Source organism: Hevea brasiliensis, chromosome 7 (genome assembly GCF_030052815.1).
Source record: "Hevea brasiliensis isolate MT/VB/25A 57/8 chromosome 7, ASM3005281v1, whole genome shotgun sequence".
Taxonomy (NCBI): Eukaryota; Viridiplantae; Streptophyta; class Magnoliopsida; order Malpighiales; family Euphorbiaceae; genus Hevea; species Hevea brasiliensis.
The window spans coordinates 89,866,357-89,889,929 of record NC_079499.1 but is presented as its reverse complement, the minus strand read 5'-3'; the positions used below and the strand labels follow the sequence as shown (position 1 = coordinate 89,889,929).

Below are 23,573 nucleotides of genomic sequence, written 5' to 3'. Positions count from 1 at the left end.
TTTGATTGAGTTAAACATGTTAAGATGCTTGAATGAGTTGAAAGATTGTGTTTATATGCTTTGAATTAGTTAATTGCAATGGATTAGAGTGGTTAGGATTTGAGACCTAAGGTTTTGAGGCAAAAATTTGGAGAAATTTGTAAATGGTGTCTTTGACCTAATGTGAAGTGAAAAATGGTCATTTGTGACCAAATGAGGTGTGTTAGAAGTGTTGGAATTAAAAGCCAATTTGGATTGGATAAGGTCATGTGCTGGCAGCATGACCAAAATCTCCTTTGAGGGATCAAAAATGAAATTTTACAAGTCCAATGGATATGGGACTAATTGGGAATGAAAATAGGCACTAAATGACACAATTTTCATTTAGGAAGCATGCCCAAAAAGTGATTAAAACCTAGTGAACAAATTGACCAAAGTTGAGAAATCACAGTCTGCCTCTGCACAACCTGACCAAATGAACATTGGTCATAACTCGAGCTAGGCAGGTCAAAATGACCTGAAATTTTACCAGTTGTTAGATGAGATATAGATCTAAAACTTTTATGAAGAACATAAACCTAAATTATGCAATTAACCAAATCAAATTACTGAGCAAAATTGGGTCACTGAATCTGCAGACTGCAGATTTGCCATTTAAACAGTAAAGTTTCAATGGCTATAACTCTCTCTAGAAAACTCCGATTTAGGTGATTCTTGAACCGATGGAAACCTAAGGCATATTAGAACATTTCGTATGAAGAAAGTTAGACCAAATTATGGACCTAACTTGATCAAATTGCTGAACAAAATTGGAATTAATAATCTTCCAGAACAAAATTCTGCAGCATGAACAGTAAATGTAATTTGCTTATAACTTGAGCTAAAAAACTCCAATTGGAGTGATTCAAAAAGGAAAATAAACTTAAGACAATAGGAAACATTTTCTATGAAGAAAGTTTTGCCAAATTCCAACAGTAAACTGACCAATAAAATAGTACAATTAAGGACACCAAAACTGAAAATTTGGCCATTTTGCCTAAAAGACCTAAGTTTTGAGAAAATGACCAAAACCAATAAGTTTAGTGACCAAAATATGGTATGTGGGTGAAGTTGGAGTTCCCATACCTATTAATCCTTAGAAAGTCAATAATTCGACTTGAATAGTGTAGTGAATAGTAACCCGAAACACAAAATTTCGAGAACATCGAGTTTAGCACGTTAGAGCTAGGTAAAAATAAGGCTAAATTTATTTTTGGATTTATGTTAAATTATGGTACTAAAATATTGTAAAATTGTGTGTTTTAGTTGAAAAGAATACCGGGAAGAAACCCGGGGAACCGAATCAAGGCCAAGAGGCGACTCGCTTGAGGTTTGTGCACAATGTATACTTTTTATAATCATCTTTTGCATACTGTTTTGAATAATGTGAAATATTGGATTATGGCATTCTTATGATGTTTGATCTAAATTGTTGAAAGTTATTATGTATATTTGAAATGGCAATGTTTAGCAAATTGTTAAGATAAGTTTTGAAACCACAGTGTTATGACCATATATTTGAACACCTCACTAGCACGACTAGTGGGGGTAATTAGTTTCGAATTTTGATTCCTTCTCTGGAGAAGTGTTGAGGTGTGCTAGTAGAAGAGGATGTGAATGGATATCCATATATTTGAACTAGCTAGCCTTGTGATGTGATTTCTCTTTAGCCTCTGGCTATTGAGATTCTATTTATTTCGAATGGCATGATCTAACTGTGGGTTTTATAAAATGTGTTTTGATACTTTGAAATGAACTTGGTTTGCATTAAAATCTCATAATTCATGTTTTGTGTTTAATGCTCATGTTTAGTCAAATTTTTTTGAATAAATGTGATTTAAGTTTTGCATAAACATTATTTTAGTATGTTATGCACCACTGAGTCCTAGTACTCAGCGATAGCTTCTATTACTGTCGCAGATACAGAGACTAGAGGAGCAGCAGACTGAGCTCCTGAAGTGTGAAGAGCTATCAGCTTAAAGTCATCGGGTATAATTTATACCCTAATTGTAAATATTTCTTTTGATGTATGAATTGCATATAAAAGTATGGACATGTAAATGGGTCTTGAGCAGCTTGTACAAAGTTTGTATGAAGTTTGTAATAAAAAAATTTAGTTTGAATTTCCTTTGATGTAAATTTTGTAATGAAGTATATATATAAATTGTTTTGTCTCTAATGAAATATGAGTGGAACTATTTTATTTAATTTGAATGAAATGTATTGTTAGTGTTTTGAGGATTATTGAATTTTGAACTTGAGAAATTGATTGAAATGATTGTGGAGTTGTTGAAATGGATTAAGTTTGATTGTGAAATTGAAGTAGTTGTTAAGAAAACATTTTTAGAAGTGCTTTTTACAAGTATTTGAAGAACTGGTTTCTCAAAATACAAACAGAACTCTGTCAAAATTTTTATAAAATTTGCAGAAACCTAAAATGGACCAAAAATATTAAATAGTTTTAATTTTAACTAAATGTTTTAAATACTTATTAGAAAATGCTCACCACTTATCAAAAATAAGAAAATTGTTTTAAAATTCCTTGTAGGGTACTTAATGAGTTATTAGTAGGTGAAGTTCGGTAGTTCATTAGGTATTCTACAGGATCATGTTATGCCTTACAGAGGGTAAGGTGTGACATTGAGGCACGGATGTTAGGGATATTTGGCAATAGTAAGGGATATGTCTGCTGAAGGTATAAATATGGAAAATGTTCTTGTTGTTAGAGAATTCATGGATGTGTTTCTTGAGGAGCTTCCAAGGTTACTACCAGAGAGGGAAATAGAGTTCTGTATAGACATTATGCCATGTATCAACCCCATCTCTATGCCAGCTTATAGGATGGCACTAGTAGAGTTGAAGGAACTAAAGGAGCAATTACAAGAGCTTCTGGACAAGGGTTTCATCTGCCCAAGTACTTCACCCTAGGGTACGCCTATTCTATTTGTAAGAAAGAAGGATGGATCCTTGAGATTGTGCATAAATTACAGGCAGTTAAACAAGGTGACAATTAAGAACAAGTATCCACTTTCTCAGATTGATGACTTATTTGACCAGCTAGAAGGAGCAAGGTACTTTTCAAAAATAGATTTGTGGTTGGGTTATCACCAGTTGAGAATTTGAAGCGGGGATGTACCAAAGACAGCATTTAGGACAAGATATGGTCATTATGAGTTCCTGGTGATGTCTTTTGGACTCACTAATACACCAGCGGCCTTTATGAACTTAATAAATAGGGTGTTTAGGCCGTTCATGGATCACTTTGTCATTGTATTTATAGATGACATTTTGGTCTATTCCTGCACTGAAGAAGAGCATGTTTGACATTTGAGAATTGTGTTACATATATTAAGGGAGCACCAGTTATATGCTAAATTTTCAAAATATGAATTTTGGCTAGAGAGCATCTCATTCTTGGGACATGTGGTTTCTCGTGAAGGTATTCAAGTAGATCCCAAGAAGATTGAGGCAGTAACTGACTGACTTAGGCCTACAATAGTCACTGAAGTATGGAGTTTTTTAAGCCTGGTAGGTATTACCGGAGCTTTGTATAGAATTTCTCTAGGATAGCAGCTCCCCTAACCAAGTTAACTCAAAAGAATGTCCCATTCTTCTGGTCAAACGAGTGTGAGGAAAGCTTATAGAAACTTAAGGAATGTCTAAATACAGCCCCTGTGTTGACATTGCCGGTAAATGTTGACGGATATATGGTGTACTGTGATGCTTCTATGGTTGGGTTAGGGTGTGTCTTAATGCAGCAAAGAAAGGTAGTAGCCTATACTTCATGACAGCTAAAGAGGCACGAGCAGAACTACCCCACCCATGATTTGGAGATGGTGGCTGTGGTCTTTGCATTAAAGATCTAGAGGCACTATCTGTATGGTAAGGTATGCGAGATATACACTGATCATAAAAGCTTGAAGTATATTTTTTAGCAGAGGGACTTAAATCTGAGGCAGAGGAGTTGGATGGAACTTCTGAAGGACTATGACTGCACCATTCAGTATTATCCTGGGAAGGCAAATGTAATGGCAAATACCTTGAGCAAAAAGTCTTCTGGCAGTTTGGCCCATATATCAGTGGAAAGGAGACCATTGATTCGAGAGATACAGGAATTGATGGATGACCAAGGTCTAATTCTGGATATTTCAGAAGAGGGTGCATTGCTAGCTCACTTAGGGTGGGGCTAGATCTGTGGGACAAAATCAGTATCCTAGCTCAGAGACCCATAATTAATGAGAATTGTAGATAGGGTACAATAAGGGGAAGATTGTGAATTTGGATTTGCTGTAGATGGTGCTCTTATGCAAGATTTCAGGATATGTGTGCCAGATGTGGACAACCTTAGAGTTGAGATCATGTAAGAGGTGTACTACACACCCTATAATGTCCACCCAAGCTCCTCTAAGATATATCATGATGTGAAGGATAGGTATTGGTAGAATGGCATGAAGAGAGACATAGCAGATTTTGTGTCTAAGTGCTTGACTTGTCAGAAAGTTTTAGCCTATTGTGACTTTTAGGCTAAATTTCTCCCAAACCGAGAACTCCATGAAAATTCTGAGAGTATTGGCGTGCTCTACTCGATGAGAGCTTTGCAACCACAATTTCGATGGGTCCCTTGAACTTCGTAATATTTTTTTGAGCTCCAAATGAGTTTATTTAATTTTGTAACAATTTTATTTTAACTCCAGGTGTTGTGGGGTTCACGTTGGTACTTTTGTTTTATGGAAATTTGATCGTCGCTCAGGTTTGTAATTTTCGGCTGGATAGATGGGCTACCAAAATAACTGCAGAATCGGGTTAAAATTATAGTCTATCCCACCATTTTCAAATGCCCTGAACATGTTTCAAGCGTCAGAATTGGCATAGGTAAATCTGAACCCTAAGTTTCTTCAAATTCCTATTTTGAATTTAGAATAAAAATCTATAAAATATTTGTGGGTGGTTAGAAAATTATAAATCCTTTTGTATTAGCTTTAGAATATTGTTAAGGACTGCAGGGCAAAATTTTAGAAATTTTAGAGCTCATTTGAATAATTTATAATAAAATGATAGTTATAGGGACTAAAATGTCATTTTTCAAAATTGTGAGTATTGACTATTTTGGAGGGCCCAAGAGGGACCATATGATGATGATGAGATGTGGATGTGAGATTTGTGTATTAAAAGTATTATTTGGATCATTTTGCACGTTGGGTAGGTCCTAGGTATAGGGAAAACTCTACCGGATTTTCGGTAAAACTTAGGATTTATCCTTTGATTCTTTGAAGTTTCGTTTGAATAAATACTGATAAAATTTTTGATATAATGTTTAGGTGAGTCAGGCCAGCCTTCCTCCTCCACCCAACCACCTTAGTGATCAACTGTTAATTAATGAGTAGATATTAATTTTATTTATAATTTTAATATTATTATATTCAAAGCATGTTCATGCATCACTTATACATATATATATGTGGTAAACATTGGGCATGCTTTGTATTACATTTGTTGTTGATGATATTGCTAAGATTGTTATTTTATTGCAATCTGGAACTGTGTGCGTGAATGGGTGTGTATGTGGTGTATATATGGATATGGATAGAATGGGTAGATGCAGTTGGAGCTTGACTCGCTGGGACCCGATCCTTATTATGGATAAGTCGAGGTAAGCATGGCTTTGAGTTGATCTCGTTGGCCTCCACATTTATATATTAAGAGAAAGTTCGGCTTTGAGTTGATCTCATTGGCAGAGGTTAAAACTAAAAGAGCTGTGTAGGGGATCAGCTCTCGTATATATATGTGTAAGTATGGCTGTGACACATGGGTGTGTGAGTGCTCCAGATTGCTTTTGATGTGATTATGACTTGTCTTGTATGAACTGTGTGAAGGTATTGCATCATTCTTAGGGATGCACTAGACGTAAGTAGTTATAGAAATTGTATGTAAAATCAATATCTTACTTTATGAGTCGAACGCTCACTCCTGCTCACCCATTTTTTTAGATTACAGGAGAGCTTATTTCTTATGTCTAAGCTGCTTTCGACTTCGCTGGTCCATTAGCTGTTATTTCCATATTTTGTATTGTTAACTTTGAATTCTAGACCTCTGCATGTGTAAAACCATTTTGCTTAGCTTGGGATTGTACGATTAATTATTCTGGAATTGTAAACTTATTAATATATATACGTGGAATGAGTGGATGGATGAGGGAGTTGGACTTCCATTTGATCTTATATTGAGTTGTTGATGATTGTGAGGGAGAGCTGAGCTCCCCATATATATGTTTATTGTGATTACAGGTCGGGTGAGCTAAAAGCTCCCCGTTGGATGGTCCTGTTTATAGCCTGATTCTTTTTAGTTATTTTCTTGAATTAGGCTTTGGAAGTTGGGCTTATAGTTTGGGCTTAAACAGTGAGGCTTACTACGAGCTTTGGGGACCTTAAGCTGGCCCAAGTCCTAGTGCCGGTCCGGCTCATAATTTGGGTCGTGATAAATATTTTTAATTAAATCATAATACTATTAAGTTTATTTAAGAGCCATGAAATTAAATTAAGTGTATGTATAATGTATATATGATTTTAATCAAATTTAAACTTTAAAAATTTATAAATGTAATAATAAATATGATAAAGTTTTAATTATACATTCTATTACTTCATTAGGCCTTTATTATAGTAAATTATTTATATAAAATAAAAATTAAAATTAAAATTTAATAAATAAAAGTTAATGAATTTTAAAAAAATCCCAATGTGGGACTTCTCCGACATTGAATTGAAAGAGGTGAGGGGAGCTATGGCTTCCTTATAAAAAAGAAGCCACTCCTCCCCAATTTATAGTTGGTTGGCTAGCAAGCTAGCATGTGGAGCCCAAATGGGCTTGTTAGTAATATTTTTTCAATTTTAAATTTATTTTAATTAAAATTAAATATATTTTTCATTATAATTAAATTAATTTTTGATTTATTTTTTATTTAAATTAAATTTTATTTTAATATAATAATATTAACGAGCTCGAGTCGCGCTCGAATTTGAACTTGAGTTTAGCTTATTTATATTATAAACAAGCCAAGCTCGTATTAGTAGTATGCCCTAGAGCATATTATCATATTGTATTTTGTAAACATTTATTTTCCATTGATGGCAAATATTATTTTCTTTTAAATTTGAATGGTTTGAATTTAATTGAAAATGTCCTTTAATATTTTGTTAGATATTTTATTCTTAAGTTGTTAAGAATATGAGTGACAGAACATTTTAGTACAAGTATTATAAATTTCGATTCACAATCTAGGATACCTCATTGGGCATGATTTATCCAGAATAGATTGTCACTTAAATTTGTATCCATGGATTAGTATGAAAACTAATGAGATAGTGAGTCTCATGCCATATGACAAACATGGTGAGCACTTATAAGAAAAGTAGGCCGAACCAGTGACATAAGATGACTTATACATAGAGTTTTCTCTTGTCAATACAAAGTCATCTAGATCATACTAGTGTATATAATCCCTTGACCTGAGATAATATAGTTATCTTGTATACAAGTGATTTGAGTTTGATACTACTTTCATGCTTGTACTATATATGAGTATATGGGCATGTGTTGGCTCTGACTAGTTATATATGGAGATTGGTCTTAGTCAAGATGGGATCCGTTACCCTAAGTAAATAAGGATAAAAATCCTATGTCTATTTAATTATTCTTGATGAATTCAAGTTCTTGGCCAGGACAGATATATTTAATCAAAAAAGAGTTTCTGACTGGAAAGTCTTATTAATCAAGAATTAAAATTAAAAGAGGACATATGATTCTAAGCAAAAGAGTTTGACATAAACCATGACTCTAGCTGGAATTAGAATTTTATAACGAAGAGATTTTAGTGCATGGTATGTAGAATCAAGATTCATGAATTGGGGAATAATTCATAACTAATTAGGTAGTCATGGTACATTATACTAAATGTTAACTATGATTTATGAGAACTTAAATGAAAAGAGAATTTTATTTTAAGTTTGGAATGATTCCAATAATATTAAGGAGTTAATATTATTCTCATTAACAATTAGTAATGAACCTAGTAAGTCATGCACATAAGAGCATTATGATCAAAGCAAAATTAATTTAATTAATTAATTAAATAGTTTAATTAATTAATCAATTAAATTAATAAATTTAGTTTAGAATTAGATTGCAAAGTCCCTCGCATAACTTAAAACTAATCTATTTATGGAAGTATTCAAGTTACTATTTAAAGTGTTTAAACATAAACTTGAATAATCAATCATAAAGGAAGAAAATTAATTTGATTATTTTGGAATTAATCTTCGTGAAAATTTGACAAGTTTGACTTAGTCAAATTTTAATAATTTTGATAAGTTTGACTTAGTCAAATATGGAGAAAAAATTAATTAATTAATTTTATGAAAAATTAATTAATCAAAATTTAATTTCTTAGTTAAGAATTAGTTTGACAAGTGGACTTATCATAAGTGGAAAACTCATTCAAGAGTTCAATGAGAAATGGACACTTATTAATTGATTTTTAATTAAAGAAATTAGATTAATAAAAGGAAAAAGGAGAGAAGGCAAATTCATCTTCTTCCTTTCCTTTTGTTGGTCAAACCATTCTCTCCATAGCCAAGAAAATTCTCTTCCTTGCTTGCTTGCTTCAAGAGACATTAGAAGTCGTTCACTCTTGAATTAAGCTTTGATAAAGTGTTTCTCACCTTTTCTATATACTTAAACCTGGAAAACCCTAAAGCTCTTCTTCTATCAACCTTGGCCGAATCACAAGGAGTAAGAATCAAGGGTTCTTGGTTGATCAAGGTACTTTTATCAAAGGTGCTTGTGTGGACAAACTAGAGAGCTAACATTTGATAGTCTTCGCTCTCCAGATTGATGGTAGAATTTGATTCTATGCCTTTAGGGGTAAGGTTTCCCTAAACCTTAACATTGTTTAAATTTAGGGATTTTGTTTCCTAATGATAATTAGGCTTGTTAACAATTGAGAAATCATGTTTTATGACCTAATCTAAGTGTTTTGCAATAGTATAAAGTATTTATGTATTACATGAAACTTAGGGTTATAAAATTTTAAAATTACTAACTTTGCACCCTAAGGCATGCTAAGGTGCATTTTTTTTTTTCTATTAGTATCATAATCATCCTAATTTGTCATTAGGAACATTGATTCACATTATATGATGTTTGGGACACTATAATGTTGCATGAGATGTAATTAAGAACAAGAAACATTCAAAAGGAAATTGATGAACATGGTTCAGCCATAGTGAGAAACCATTTGGCCATGGTATGACAATGACCAAATAATTTTGCTTTTGTGTGTTTTCTTGTTTTAATGATGTTTGGCATGTATGAGATGCAAGTTGTAGATGAATTTTGACTAAAGCACTAATTAGCCCATTTGGTATGCCATTCGGCCACCATGAGATGGAAAAGTGTTTAATCATTTTAAGGCTTTTTTTAGTGGTTAAAATGTTTAATCTATGCCCCAACATAAGTATAACATGATTGTGAATGAGATTCATGGTTGGTTCACTTAATTTTAAATATTGGATATTTGGAATTAAAATACATGCTCAAGTGTTAAAAGTGTGAATTGGCATGAAGGATGATTATGGACTTTAGGAGACCTTGTGATTGATTTCTTATTCATCTCTATGGGATTGTAATAATTATTTTAATTTTTACAAAGGCTTGTATTATAAAGTTGTTGTGATTAGCCTTAGGTTATAAATTTATTTATTTGAGCTTACATGCTCAATTCTTTTGTAATTTTCACCTTTCTATGCCAAGGATATGTGATGTAATTGGCTTGGTGGATTTTACAAGAAGAAATGGAGTTTCAATCATTGATGGAGATTAGTGGGAGTACAAGGCTTCAAGTGTTGAAGATTGTTAAAGCAAAGCTGCAAATAGATAAATAATAACCTAAGATGCCTTTGAATCTAATCCTTGTGGCTAGGATTGGATTCCCATAAAATAGTCCATGATCATGCCTTTTACATTACCATTGATGAATGTATGTATGTGATATGTGTGTTCATTATGTATATGAGATATGCATGAAAATGGTTACTGTGCAAGCTGAGACCCAATAGTAATTAGGTCGGCCAAGAAAATCTTCCAATCAAATGATTAAGTTGGTAATGGTGTAATTTTGGAAAATGCATTATGGCCCTCCACTAAGGCAATTATTTAAGAAGTTTTAAATACTTATATTATTAGCTATGGTTAAATAAAAATGATGTATTTTGGTTTAAGAGATCTTCTTGAAATAATTGTTAAGCATGAGATATTGTGAGTATGTAAATACTTTGGTGATCAAGAATGGATGTACCTAAGGTCATTAAGGTTCAAATTAGCATGCTTGCTAACTTAGTGGGCTCAACTAAAATAATGCAAGATAAACCAAGAATGGATGTACATAAGGTTTTAAGTAAGAGAGACCAAATAATTAATTGAACCTCACATGAGATGTGATGATTAAAGAGTGTTAGTAGTATGCCCTAGAGCATATCATTTTGTATGTATCTTGTATATATTTTATTAATAAAAGGCAATTTTACTTTTCTGTTTACATAATATATTTATGTGTAATAGAAAATATCTATTGATATTTTGTTAGAAATTCTATTCTTAAGTTGTTAAGAATATGAGTGACAATATTTCTAGCACAAAGTATCATAAATTGGTTCACAATCGAGGATACTTCACACAGGACATGACTTATCCAAAAAGATTGTAATCATGTTTGTTCCCAAGGTATTTATATGAGATATAAATAAGATGGAGTGGTGAGTCTCATGCCACATAATAAACATGATAGGCACTTATACATGATAAGTAGGCCGAACCAGTGACGCATATGACAAGCACATGGAGTTTATTCTTGTCAATGTATTATCATATATCATATCAGTGCATATAATCTTTAGATCTAAGATAACACAGTTATCTTATATATAGGTGGTTTGAGTTTGATACTACTTTCATACTTGTACTTTGTATGGGTATATGGGTATGTGTTGCCTCCTATTAGTTATATATGGAGATAAGTGTTGATCAAGATGGAATCTGTTACCCTAAGTAAATAGGGATAAAATCCTATGTTCATTTAATTGTTCTTGATGTTTCAAGTTCCTGGTCAGAACAGACAGATTTAGTCAGAAAAGAGTTTCTGACAAAAAAAATCTAATTAATCAAGAACTGGAATTAAAAGAGAACATAATGTTCATAACAAATGGGTTTGACATTAACCATGATTCCAGCTCGAATTGGAATTTTGTAATAGAGAGATTCTAGTGCATGGTAACATATTATTAAAGCTTCATTTAAGGTATTCCTTATTACTGATTGGGTGGCCATGACACGATATGCTAGGTTTCAACCATGGTATATGAGATGTATAAAATGATTTAGAGAAATCATTCATAGTAAGAAAGAGTTCTGATGATATTAAGAGTTGATATCATATCTCATTGCCAATTAGTGATGAGCCTAGTGAGTCACACACATACACAAGTTAATCACCAAGTTAAATGTGATTTAATTGATTAATTAGAGTTTAATTGATTAATTAAATAAGTTTGATTTGTAATAAGATTACAAAGTCCCTATCATGGCTTAAAACCAAATCTAGGTTATTGGATGTATAGTATAAGTTAAATTTATATTTAAAGTGTTTAAATATGAATTTAATTATGAGAAATTAATTAATGGAGATTAATTAATTAATTTATATTTGATATAAATTGATTAGAAGAGGAGAAATAATGATTTTGGGTTAAGAGCTCAAAATTAAAACATAAGGGTAATTTGGTCATTTCACATGGTGACATGTAGCAACATGAGATGGTGGCACATGGCATCATATAAGTTTATCATTTGTCTTCCTATCATGCAACGTGATCAAAGTCAAGATTAAGTCTAGCTTTGACACTTGGCTTAATGTAATTAAGTCAATTAAAAATAAGATGCAATGTGGTGGTGACATGTGGCAAAGGGTTTAAGTGATTACTTGACCTAATTATAAAAGAGAAAAGAAAAGAAGAAAGATAGAACTCTCTCTTGCCTCTCAAGTGTGGCAGCACATTGCTCTCTTCCTCTCCTCTCAATTTCTCAACAATTCAAAGAGAAATCATCCATTCCCTTTGAATTAAAATTGCTAGGAATTATTTCTAGTGTCCTATACACACATATAACCTCTCTAAAAGCAAAACCTCAAATTATAATTGGTTGGCAAAGCTTGAGAAGCAAAATTGGGGGTTGCCCATTGGTGATCTTAGTGTGGACAAGCTAGAGGGACAACACTTGGGTCCTAGGTGCTTCCTAAAGGTGCTAATTGCATCCATAGTGCATCAAAGAGGTTAGTGCCCAAATTCCTCTTTCAAATTATGGTTTAATTGAATTAATTTGTTAATTCACAATCTTAAATGGCAAATGAAGATCCTAATGTATATTAAAAGTATTTTAATATGCAATTGAGTATTGAAATTAATTAGGCACATAAGAGATGTGGCATGATGCATGAAACCCTGAAAGAAAAATTTTGAAATTCAATGCTCCAATACACCAATTACCATGCTTCCGCTCCTTCAATTGGTATCAGAGCCACTATATTTGCCATTAGGATTGAATATGAAGTTTGATTATGTGATTGTATCAAATGTTGATTGATTCAAAGCTAGTTGTGATGATCAAAGGTGGTGGCATGAATGTTGTGTTGATCATGTGTTGTGGCTTGAATGTGTATCACACCCCAACGGTGTGATTTGTTATGGGCTTGGTTTTTAAGGTCCATAATTAGGCCCATACCTAATTAAATTATTTAATTAGGAATTTTAATCACACAATTAATTTATGAAAATTGTTTTCATAGAGTTAAATTTGGAAAAGGGTTTCTAAATCTGAATTTTTTGGTTAAATATGTGATATTCAATTTAATTTTTTAGTATGTATATTTTATTTAATTGTTAAATTTTAATATGCATGATGGATGATCATGGACAATAAAAGACCAATGTGATTGAATTTATTTCTTTGATTTTTCTTTGGGTTGTAAAATAATTAATTTTATTTTAGTGGCAAGTATTATAAGTGTTGTAATAATTTGGGTTATAATTTTATTTATTTGAGGACTTTAAAGTCCATATTCTTGTAAATTTGCCTTGGTATGCCAAGGATTACAATGTAATTGGATTGCAAGAAGATCAAGGAGGTCAAGAGCATTGGTGGAACCAGTGGGAGGAAATCAAGATCAAGTGTTAATTATGTACTCCTTCAACAACTCTTGTAAAATGAATGAATGAAATACACTTAGGAATGCCCTGATTCAATTCTTGGTGGCTCAGAATTGAATCCCTTAGAAAGTTTATGATCGTACCATATTAATTGTTTATCCATGTATGCATGAGATGTATGAGAATGTATGCAAGTAACTGATATATGCATGCTAATTGGATAATGCGCAAAGTGAGACCATAATAGTAATTATGCTGACCACTAAATCTTTCAAACAAATGATTAAGTTAAAAATGATATAATTAAAGTAGTTATATCATGGGCCCTCCATTGAGGCAATTATTTTTAAGAAATTTTAAATATTTGCATATGATGCATTTAATTTAAGAGATTTTCTTAAGAATAATTGTTAAGCATGAGATGTTATAAATATATAAATAGTTGATGGCCAATAATGGATGTGCCTGAGGAAATTAAAATTATTTGCATGTTTACTGGCTCAATGGGATCAACTTAACTAATGCAAGATAAATCATTAATAGATGTGCCTGAGATTTTTAGCATTAGGGGCTAGATAAATGATTGAACTTCACATGAGATGTGATGGGCAAGGAGTTGCTCACTTATAGTTTATTGTAATTCCAATAATGGATGTGCCTGAGGATGATCAATAAGACTATAAGAATTCAATCACCCACTAGAAATCCATCCAACTAGGATTTCCGTTTCCTACTTTGGAAGTGTAGGATTCACCAAGTTAGTGGGAGGACCAATTTGATTAAAAGACCATAATCATTTTGGTTAATTACTTGATACATTTACTAATTAATCTAGTTATTTTCTGCAGCTATTCTTTTGATAATAATGAGCACACAACAACCACCACCATCCAATATACTTGCGAGCATATTTGATCACAATAGGTTGACGAGACCTAATTTTTCTGATTGGCTCAGAAATTTAAAACTTGTCATGAACCTAAAACGTATTAGATATGTTCTAGACTCAAAGGTTCTTGGTCTCTTACCTCCAGAGGCCACTCAAGAGGAATATGGTACTTTGGATAAGTGGAAGGAGCAAGATATGAGAGCCAAATATTACATGCTTGCTTCTATGAGTAATGGGTTACAGAAGCAGCATGAGAACATGCAAAGTGCAAGTGAGATCCTTCTTCACCTGCAAGAGTTATATGGTGAGCACAGCAGGAATGCTAGGTATGAGATATCTAGACAGCTATTCTGCATGAGGATGTTTGAGGGATAGAATATAGGAGATCATGTTCACAAGATGATTCAGCTTATTGAGCAGCTAGAATATCTTGCCCTTCACATGGATTTCCAATTACAGATGAATTTGATCCTTCAGTCCCTGCCTGAGTCATTTGGGAATTTTGTGACAAATTTCCATATGACAAAGCAAGAGTGTACTTTGGCTGGGTTGCTTAACTTGCTGGTTATTACCCAAAAGAATATACCGGGCAATAAAGGAAAAGAGGGTGCTTTGATTGCTTCTTCTTCTTCTGCTGGAAAGTCCAAAAATAAGAAGGGCAATAAGAACAAGAAACCTCAAATTCTTGGACTACCAAGAAGATAGCCAAACAGAAGGGCAAGACCAAAGCTGACAAAGGCAAGGGAAAGTGTTTCCACTACCAGAAGGATGGGCACTAGAAAAGAAACTGCCCAGAGTATCTTGCTTTTCTGAATAAAAAGAAGGATAGACCTTCAGAAGGTATGTTTGTGTCTTGTTATTTAGATTCTGACGATACTCATAGTTCATCTACAGCTTGGGTTTTAGATACTGGTGCCAATTCTCACATTTCTTATGGTATACAGGAACTAGCAAACAGTAGCAGCTTGCATGCTCGAGATGTTAGATTCTGGATTGGCGATGGCTCAACTGTTGAAGCTTTAGCCATAAGATCTAAATCTTTTTATATGTGTGGACATTTTTTGTGTTTAAATAATATTTTGTATGTACCTGATGCTTTTAAGAACATCATTTCAATATCTAGTTTGACTAGAAATGGTTATAAATTTCAGTTCACAGATGATGTTTGCAATATTTATTTTGGAAATAAATATGTTGGCTTGAGTTATATGCATGATGGTCTTTATTATTTGGATAATAATGATAAACACAAATTGAATGCAAGCAATCTAAATGAATGTAATGCCATAATAAAAATCAACTCAAGTTCAAAATATATTTGGCACTTAAGATTAGGTCATGTTGCAGAAGATAGAATTGCAAAGCTGGAGAAAATGGGGATTTTTTCCTCCTTGGGTTCTGAACCTACTCCAACTTGTGAATCCTGCCTTCAAGGCAAAATGAATAGATCACCTTTTGTTGGACAAAGGCTAAGAGCTAAAAATATTTTGGAATTGATACATAGTGATATATGTGGTCCATTTAAGGAAATGGCTAGAGGCAGTTTTCATTACTTTATTACCTTTACTAATGATAAATCAAGGTTTGGGTATTTGTATTTGATGAAATACAAACATTAATCCTTTGAAAAGTTCAAAGAATTTAAATCTGAAGTAGAAAATCAAACAGAAAAAAGTATTAAAACTCTTCGATTAGATCGTGGAGGTGATACTTAAGTACTGAATTTGATGAATACTTGAAAGAGCATGGCATTATTTCCTAGCTGACTCCTCTAAGAATGCCACAGTTGAATGGTGTATCTGAAAGGAGAAATCGTACCCTATTAGATATGGTACACAGTATGATGAGCTATACTGATATGCCAGTCTCCTTTTGGGGATTTGCATTAGAATCAGCTTTGCATATTCTGAATAGGATTCCATCAAAATCAGTTTCTTCCACACTTTATGAGATATGGCATGGAAGAAAATTGAGTCTTAAGCATGTTAAGATTTGGCATTGTCCAGCTTATATTAAAAAGTTGAACACTGATAAATTGGAAATCAGATCAGAAAAAGGTCAATTTATTGGATATCCAAAAGAAAGTTTTGGATATTATTTTTATTTGCCCATATCACAAAAGGTTGTGGTAAGCAGAGATGCCATATTTCTTGAACAATAGTTCATTAAAGAAGGAGGCAAAGGAAGGCAAATAGAGTTAGAATTGGAGAATTCTGACCAACCAACAGATCGAATGGATATAGATCCATCTAGTCAACCTACACCTATTAATGAAACATCTACAGTAATTCCTCGCAGATCGACCAGGATATCTCACCCACCAGTGAGATATGATTTTCTTCATGAAGATGAACAAGAGTTGTTTACTCATGAAGAAGTAGATCATGGAGATGATCCTCTTATCTATGAAGAAGCTATATCAGATATAGACTCTTCAAAATGGATTGAAGCTATGAAATCCGAAATTGATTCCATGCATAAAAATTAAGTTTGGGACCTTGTTGACCCACCTAAAGGTATTGTACCTATTGGGAATAAATGGGTTTTCAAGAAGAAAATTGGTTCTGATGGAAAGGTAAAGACCTATAAAGCAAGGCTAGTAGCAAAAGGGTTTCGCCAAAGGCAAGGAATCGATTATGAGGAGACTTTCTCGCCTGTTGCCACGCTTAAATCAATTAGGATTCTATTAGCAAAGCTGCACACTATGATTATGAGATTTGGCAGATGGATGTCAAAACAGCTTTTCTGAATGGATACATTAATGAAAACGTTTTCATGGAACAACCTAGGAGTTTTGAATCCCAAGATAGTTCCAAGGTGTGCAAGCTAAAGCGATCAATTTATGGGTTAAAACAAGCTTCAACGAGTAGGAACATCCATTTTGATGAAATCATTAAGTCATTTAGTTTTATAAAAAATGTGGATGAGCCATGTGTATATAAAAAGGTTAGTGATAGTGCTATCACTTTTCTTGTCTTATATGTGGATGATAATCTGTTGATAGGTAATGATATAGGTATGTTCACAACCATAAAAGTATGGTTGTCAAATACATTCTCCATGAAAGACTTAGGGGAGGCAACCTATATTCTTGGAATTCACATCTATAGAGATAGAGCGAAAAGAATAATTGGTTTATCCCAAAGTCTATACTTGGAAAAGGTATTAAAGAGGTTTAACATACTTGATTCCAAGAGAAGATTGTTACCAGTAAGACATGGTATCCACCTTTCTAAAGAGATGTCTCCAAAGACACCTGAAGAAAGAGATAAAATGGCCAGGATTCCATATGCTTCTGCTATTGGAAGTTTGATGTATGCAATGATGTGTATTAGGCCGAATATCGCATATGCTATTAGTTTGACTAGTAGGTTTCAATCTAATCCAGGTTTGGAACACTGGATAGCTATCAAGAATATCCTTAAGTACTTGAGAAGAACTAAGGATTTATTCTTGATTTTTGGAGGTGGTGACTTGCAATTGGATGGTTATACTGATTCTAATTTCCAATCAGATATCGATGATAGAAAGTCTACCTCTGGATATGTGTTCATTTGTAATGGAGGTGTAGTCAGTTAGAAGAGTTTCAAACAGAGTATGACTGCTGATTCTATTCCAGAGGCTGAGTATATTGCTGCATCAAATGCTGCAAAAGAGGTTATTTGGATAAGAAAGTTCGTATCAGAACTTGCAGTAGTTCCTTCCCTAGAGTCAGCAATTCCTCTTTGCTGTGACAACAATGGAGTAGTCATACAGGCTAAGGAACCCCAGTCTCACCAGAAATCCAAACACATAGAAATGTGCTACAACATTATCAGAGAGATAGTTGGGCAAGGCGATGTAGCCATGCAGAAAATAGCATCAGCTGAAAATCCAGCTGATCCATTCATGAAGCCTATGTCACAAGCTCAGTTAGACCGACATCTTGAGAAGATGAGTCTAAGATACTGTAATGAATGGCTCTAGTGCTAGTGGGAGATTGTTAGTAGCATGTCCTAGAGCATATCATTTTGTATATATCTTGTACATAATTTATTAATAAAAGGCAATTTCACTTTTCCGTTTACATAATACATTTATGTCTAATAGAAAAGGTCTATTGATATTTTATTAGAAATTCTATTCTTAAGTTGTTAAGAATATGAGTGACAGTATTTATAGCATAAAGTATCATAAATTGGTTCACAATTGAGGATACTTCACACAGAACATGACTTATCCAGAAAGATTGTAATCATGTTTGTTCCCAAGGTATTTATATGAGATATACATAAGATGGAGTGGTGAGTCTGATTCCACATAACAAACATGATAGGCATTTATACATGATAAGTAGGCTGAACCAGTGACGCATATGACAAGCACATGGAGTTTACTCTTGTCAATGCATTGTCATATATCATATCAGTGCATATAATCTTTAGACCTGAGATAACACAGTTATCTTGTATATAGGTAATTTGAGTTTGATACTGCTTTCATACTTGTACTGTGTATGGGTATATGGGCATGTGTTGGCTCCTACTAGTTATATATGGAGATAGGTGTTGATCAAAATGGAATCTGTTACCCTAAGTAAATAGGGATAAAATTCTATGTTCATTTAATTGTTCTTGATGTTTCAAGTTCCTGGCCAGAACAAACAGATTTAGTCAAAAAAGAGTTTATGATAAGAAAATCTAATTAATCAAGAACTGGAATTAAAAGAGAACATAATGTTCAAAGCAAATGGGGTTTGACATTAACCATGACTCTAGCTCGAATTGAGATTTTGTAGCAGAGAGATTCTAGTGCATGGTAACATATGATTAAAGCTTCATTTAAAGTATTCCTTATTACTGATTGGGTGGCCATGGCACGCTATGCTAGGTGTCAACCATAGTCTATGAGATGCCTAAAATGATTTAGAGAAATCATTCATGGTAAGAAAGAGTTCTGATGATATTAAGAGTTGATATCATATCTCATTGCCAATTAGTGATGAGCCTAGTGAGTCACACACATACACAAGTTAATCACCAAGTTAAATGTGATTTAATTGATTAATTAAAGAGTTTAATTGATTAATTAAATAGGTTTGATTTGCAATAAGATTGCAAAGTCCCTAGCATGGCTTGAAACCAAATATAGGTTATTAGATGTATAGTATAAGTTAAATTTATATTTAAAGTGTTTAAATATGAATTTAATTATGAGAAATTAATTAATGGAGATTAATTAATTAATTTATACTTGATATAAATTGATTAGAAGAGGAGAAATAATGATTTTGGGTTGAGAGCTCGAAATTAAAACATAAGGGTAATTTGGTCATTTCACATGGTAATATGTGGCACCGTGAGATGGTGACACATGACATCATATAAGTTTGTCATTTGTCTTCCTATCATGCAAGGTGATCAAAGTCAAGATTAAGTTTAACTTTGACACTTGGCTTAATGTGATTAAGTCAATTAAAAATAAGATGCAATGTGGTGGTGACATGTGGCAAAGGGTTTAAGTGATTACTTGACCTAATTATAAAAGGGAAAAGAAAAGAAGAAAGATAGAACTCTCTCTAGCCTCTCAAGTGTGGCGGCACATTGCTCTCTTCCTCTCCTCTCAATTTCTCAATAATTCAAAGAGAAATCATCCATTCCCTTTGAATTAAAATTGCTAGGAATTATTTCTAGTGTCTTATACACACATATAACCTCTCTAAAAGCAAAACCCCAAATTATAATTGGTTGGCAAAGCTTGAGAAGCAAAATTGGGGGCTGCCCATTGGTGATCTTGATGTGGACAAGCTAGAGGGACAACACTTAGGGTCCTAGGTGCTTTCTAAAGGTGCCAATTACATCCATAGTGCATCAAAGAGGTTAGTGCCTAAATTCCTCTTTCAAATTAGGGTTTAATTGAATTAATTTGTTAATTTACAATCTTAAATGGCAAATGAAGATCCTAATGTATATTAAAAGTGTTTTAATATGCAATTGAGCATTGAAATTAATTAGGCACATAAGAGATGTGGCATGATGCATGAAACCCTAGAAGAAAAATTTTGAAATTCAATGTTCCAATACACCAATTACCATGCTTCCGCTCCTTCAAAGAGTTACTCACTTATGAATTATTATGAATCCAAGAATAGATGTACTTGAGGATGATTAATAGTTTATAAGGATTCAATCACCTACTAGAAATTCGACCCAACTAGGATTTTTGTTTCCTACTTTGAAAATGTAGGATTTGCGAAATTAGTGGGAGGACCAATTTGATTAAAAGACCATAATTATTTTGGTAACATACTTAATACAATATGCTAATCGAAATCTTGTTACTTTTTATAGCATAATCTGATAAAATGACCACTCAACCATCCAACTTCCTAGCTAGTATTCTCAATAACAATAGGCTAACTGGTCCAAACTTTTTAGATTGGTTAAGAAATCTAAAGATTGTCTTGAATTTGAAGCATATAAGATACGTTCCATATTCAAAGGTTTGAGGTCCTTTACCAGAAGGGGCCACACAGGAGGAACAGGACACCTTAGATAGATGGAAGGAACATGACGTGTGAGCTAGGTGCTACATGTTGGCTTTTATGACTAATGAATTACAGAAGCAATATGAAAAGATGCATTTTGCATTAGAGATCCTCGATCACCTGCAAAAGTTGTATAGTGAGCACAGTAGAAATGCTCTATAAGATATCTAATCAATTATTCAAAATGAGGATGACAGAGGGAATGAAAGTGGGAGCCCATGTTCATAAGATGATCATATTGATAGAGCAGCTTGAAGCTCCTGATTTCACTATGGACTTCCATTTACAGATAGATTTGATCCTTCAGTTCCTACCTAAGTTTTTTGAATCTTTTATCACAAACTTTCATATGACTAAATAGGAGCACACCTTAGCTGGCTTGTTAAACTTGCTGGTCATTGTTGAAAAGAATAAGCTCGGCAACAAGGGAAAGGAGGTTGCTTTGATTGCTTCTTCTTTGTTTGAAAAGTCCAAGAAGAAGAAAGCTAACAAGAAGAAGAAGCCTTCTGCTCCTGGTCCATTTGGCAGGATAGCCAAAAACAAGTCTAAGAAGAAGAAATCTGAAGCTGTTTTGGACAAGGAAAAGTGTTTCTATTATCAGAAAAAAGGGCATTGAAAAAAAAAATTGCCCTAAGTATTTGGCAATTTTGAAAGACAAGGAGGATAAGCCATCTAAAGGTTTGTCTATATCTTATTATTTAGATAATACTCTAAGTTCATCTATAGCTTGGGTTTTAAATACTAGCGTAAGTTCTCACATATATTGTGATATGCAAGAACTAGCATGTGACACTCTTCACCCGTCTATAGTGTAGCCGAGCAAGACATATCACACTCGGTGCCGGAGCACCCTAACTTATCTTACTTTATTTCTTTAATAATTTTGAATTCGTTTAATTTAATATCAATTATTTTTTTCGACGGAGAAACTAACGGAGTTTTCCCTATTTTATTATAGTTTGACGTATTTCACTATTTACCTGTTTGAAATTCAACAATATTTTCCTTAAAATAATTCATGCATACTCATATCATCATTATCACACATTCAATTCTTACTATCACAATTGCATACATATCCATTCAGAATCAATTTATGTATCAAAATTCTCAATTTTCATTAATTTACATAATTTACAAAATAATTACATAATCTCATAATTTACATGATGTACAAATTGATTACATATGAAATAGCCAAATTAATGGGAGCCCTATCTACATGCATTGCTGAGGAGGTGACAATCTTGAATATTTCAGACACTTCTGCAGATCAAAACTCGAAAATCTCTGTTTAATATTTTTTTCTGGGCTTTACCTTCAGTACCTGCGTGAGGAAACAAATCCATCACACTAAGCATTGATGCTTAGTGGTGCAATAATATAACAAAGAAATAATATACAAAATACAGATAGAAATAAAACATGGTTTAGAAAATTTAGATCTAATTATGCTTCAATAAGGTTTCTGAAATTCAATATCCACCTTTTTTTTTTCTTAATTTAGTCCTCTTTGGAGGTGCTTAGTCCATACCTTTACTGATGATAAATTAAGGTATGGATACTTGTATTTGATGAAATACAAACATAAAACCTTTGAAAAGTTTAAAGAATTCAAATCTGAAGTAAAAAAAAATAAAAAAATAAAAAAAAACCAAATAGGAAAAAGTATTAAAACTCTGAGATCAGATTAAGGAGATAAATACTTTAGTACTGAATTCAATGAGTTCTTGAAAGAACAGGGCATTGTTTCTCAATTGACTCCTCTAGGAACGCCATAATTAAATGGTGTATTTGAAAGGAGAAATTATATTTTATTAGATATGATACAAAGCATAATGAGTTACACAAATCTTCCAATCTCCTTATGGGGATTTGTAATAAAGACAGCTTTATATATTCTTAATCGAGTCCCTTCCAAATCAGTCTCTTCCACTCCATAGGAGATATGGCATGGGAAGCAACCAAGTCTTAAGCATGTTAAGATTTGGGGTTATCCAGCTTATAGTAAAAAGTTGAACACTGATAAATTAGAAACTAAATCAGAAAAGGGATGGTTTGTTAGGTATCTAAAAGATGGTTTTGGGTATTATTTCTATCTTCTTTCATCACAAAGAGTTGTGATAAGCAGAGATGCTATTTTTCTTCAAAAAGATTTTATTCAAGAAGGTGGCAAAGGAAGGCAGATAGAATTAGAATTAGAGAATTCTGATCAACCAATAGATAACATGGATATAGATCCATCCAGTGTGCCTACACTTATTAATGATATATCCACAACACTTTCTCAAAGATCAAGAAGAATATCTCATCCTGTAACACCCCTATGTTCGGTAGTGCGTTCTACTGCTCCGGTGACCAGTGTTGTCCGGACAGCTAGGATGCCTAGAACTACACTTCAATATGAGTGAGGAGACATAAAATAATGAAATACAAGAAAAGAAAATACAAGAAAAACAAAGGAAAAATAATAGCAAAGAAATGTAACCAAGTTAAGCGAGCCGAGAACCCTAGCGATGGGTGACCGCACCGGGAAGTCACGGCGTGGACCGTTGACTAGCCCCGGACTGCGGGGAACCCTGGAAAATATTTTAGGACTTAAATAGACCCTTATTGAAGTATAAATATCATTAGAAATATCAAAAAAAAAATAAATAATTAGTACAAAGAAAAGTGAGAAATCGAAAAACAGACAAAAACCCGGTGTTACCGAAAAATCGGGAATGTAACCCGAACAGGGGCGTTATGGTCATTTGACATCCCGAATTGTCTTTTGACCTAAATGTCCATTAAAAATAAATAATATTACACTTAGAAAATAAAATGAAGAATTAATTTGGTGGTACCTAATACAAATAGCCAAAAGTGGAGTGAAAAAGGTGTAAAT

The 23,573-nt window shown here is 33.2% G+C and overlaps 1 pseudogene; it reads left to right on the top strand.

The window, feature by feature from the left end:
* The first annotated feature begins 2,700 nt into the window (after positions 1-2,700).
* The window catches only part of LOC131168950 (BTB/POZ domain-containing protein At3g50780-like), a 47,916-nt pseudogene continuing 27,043 nt past the window's right edge, over positions 2,701-23,573 (top strand).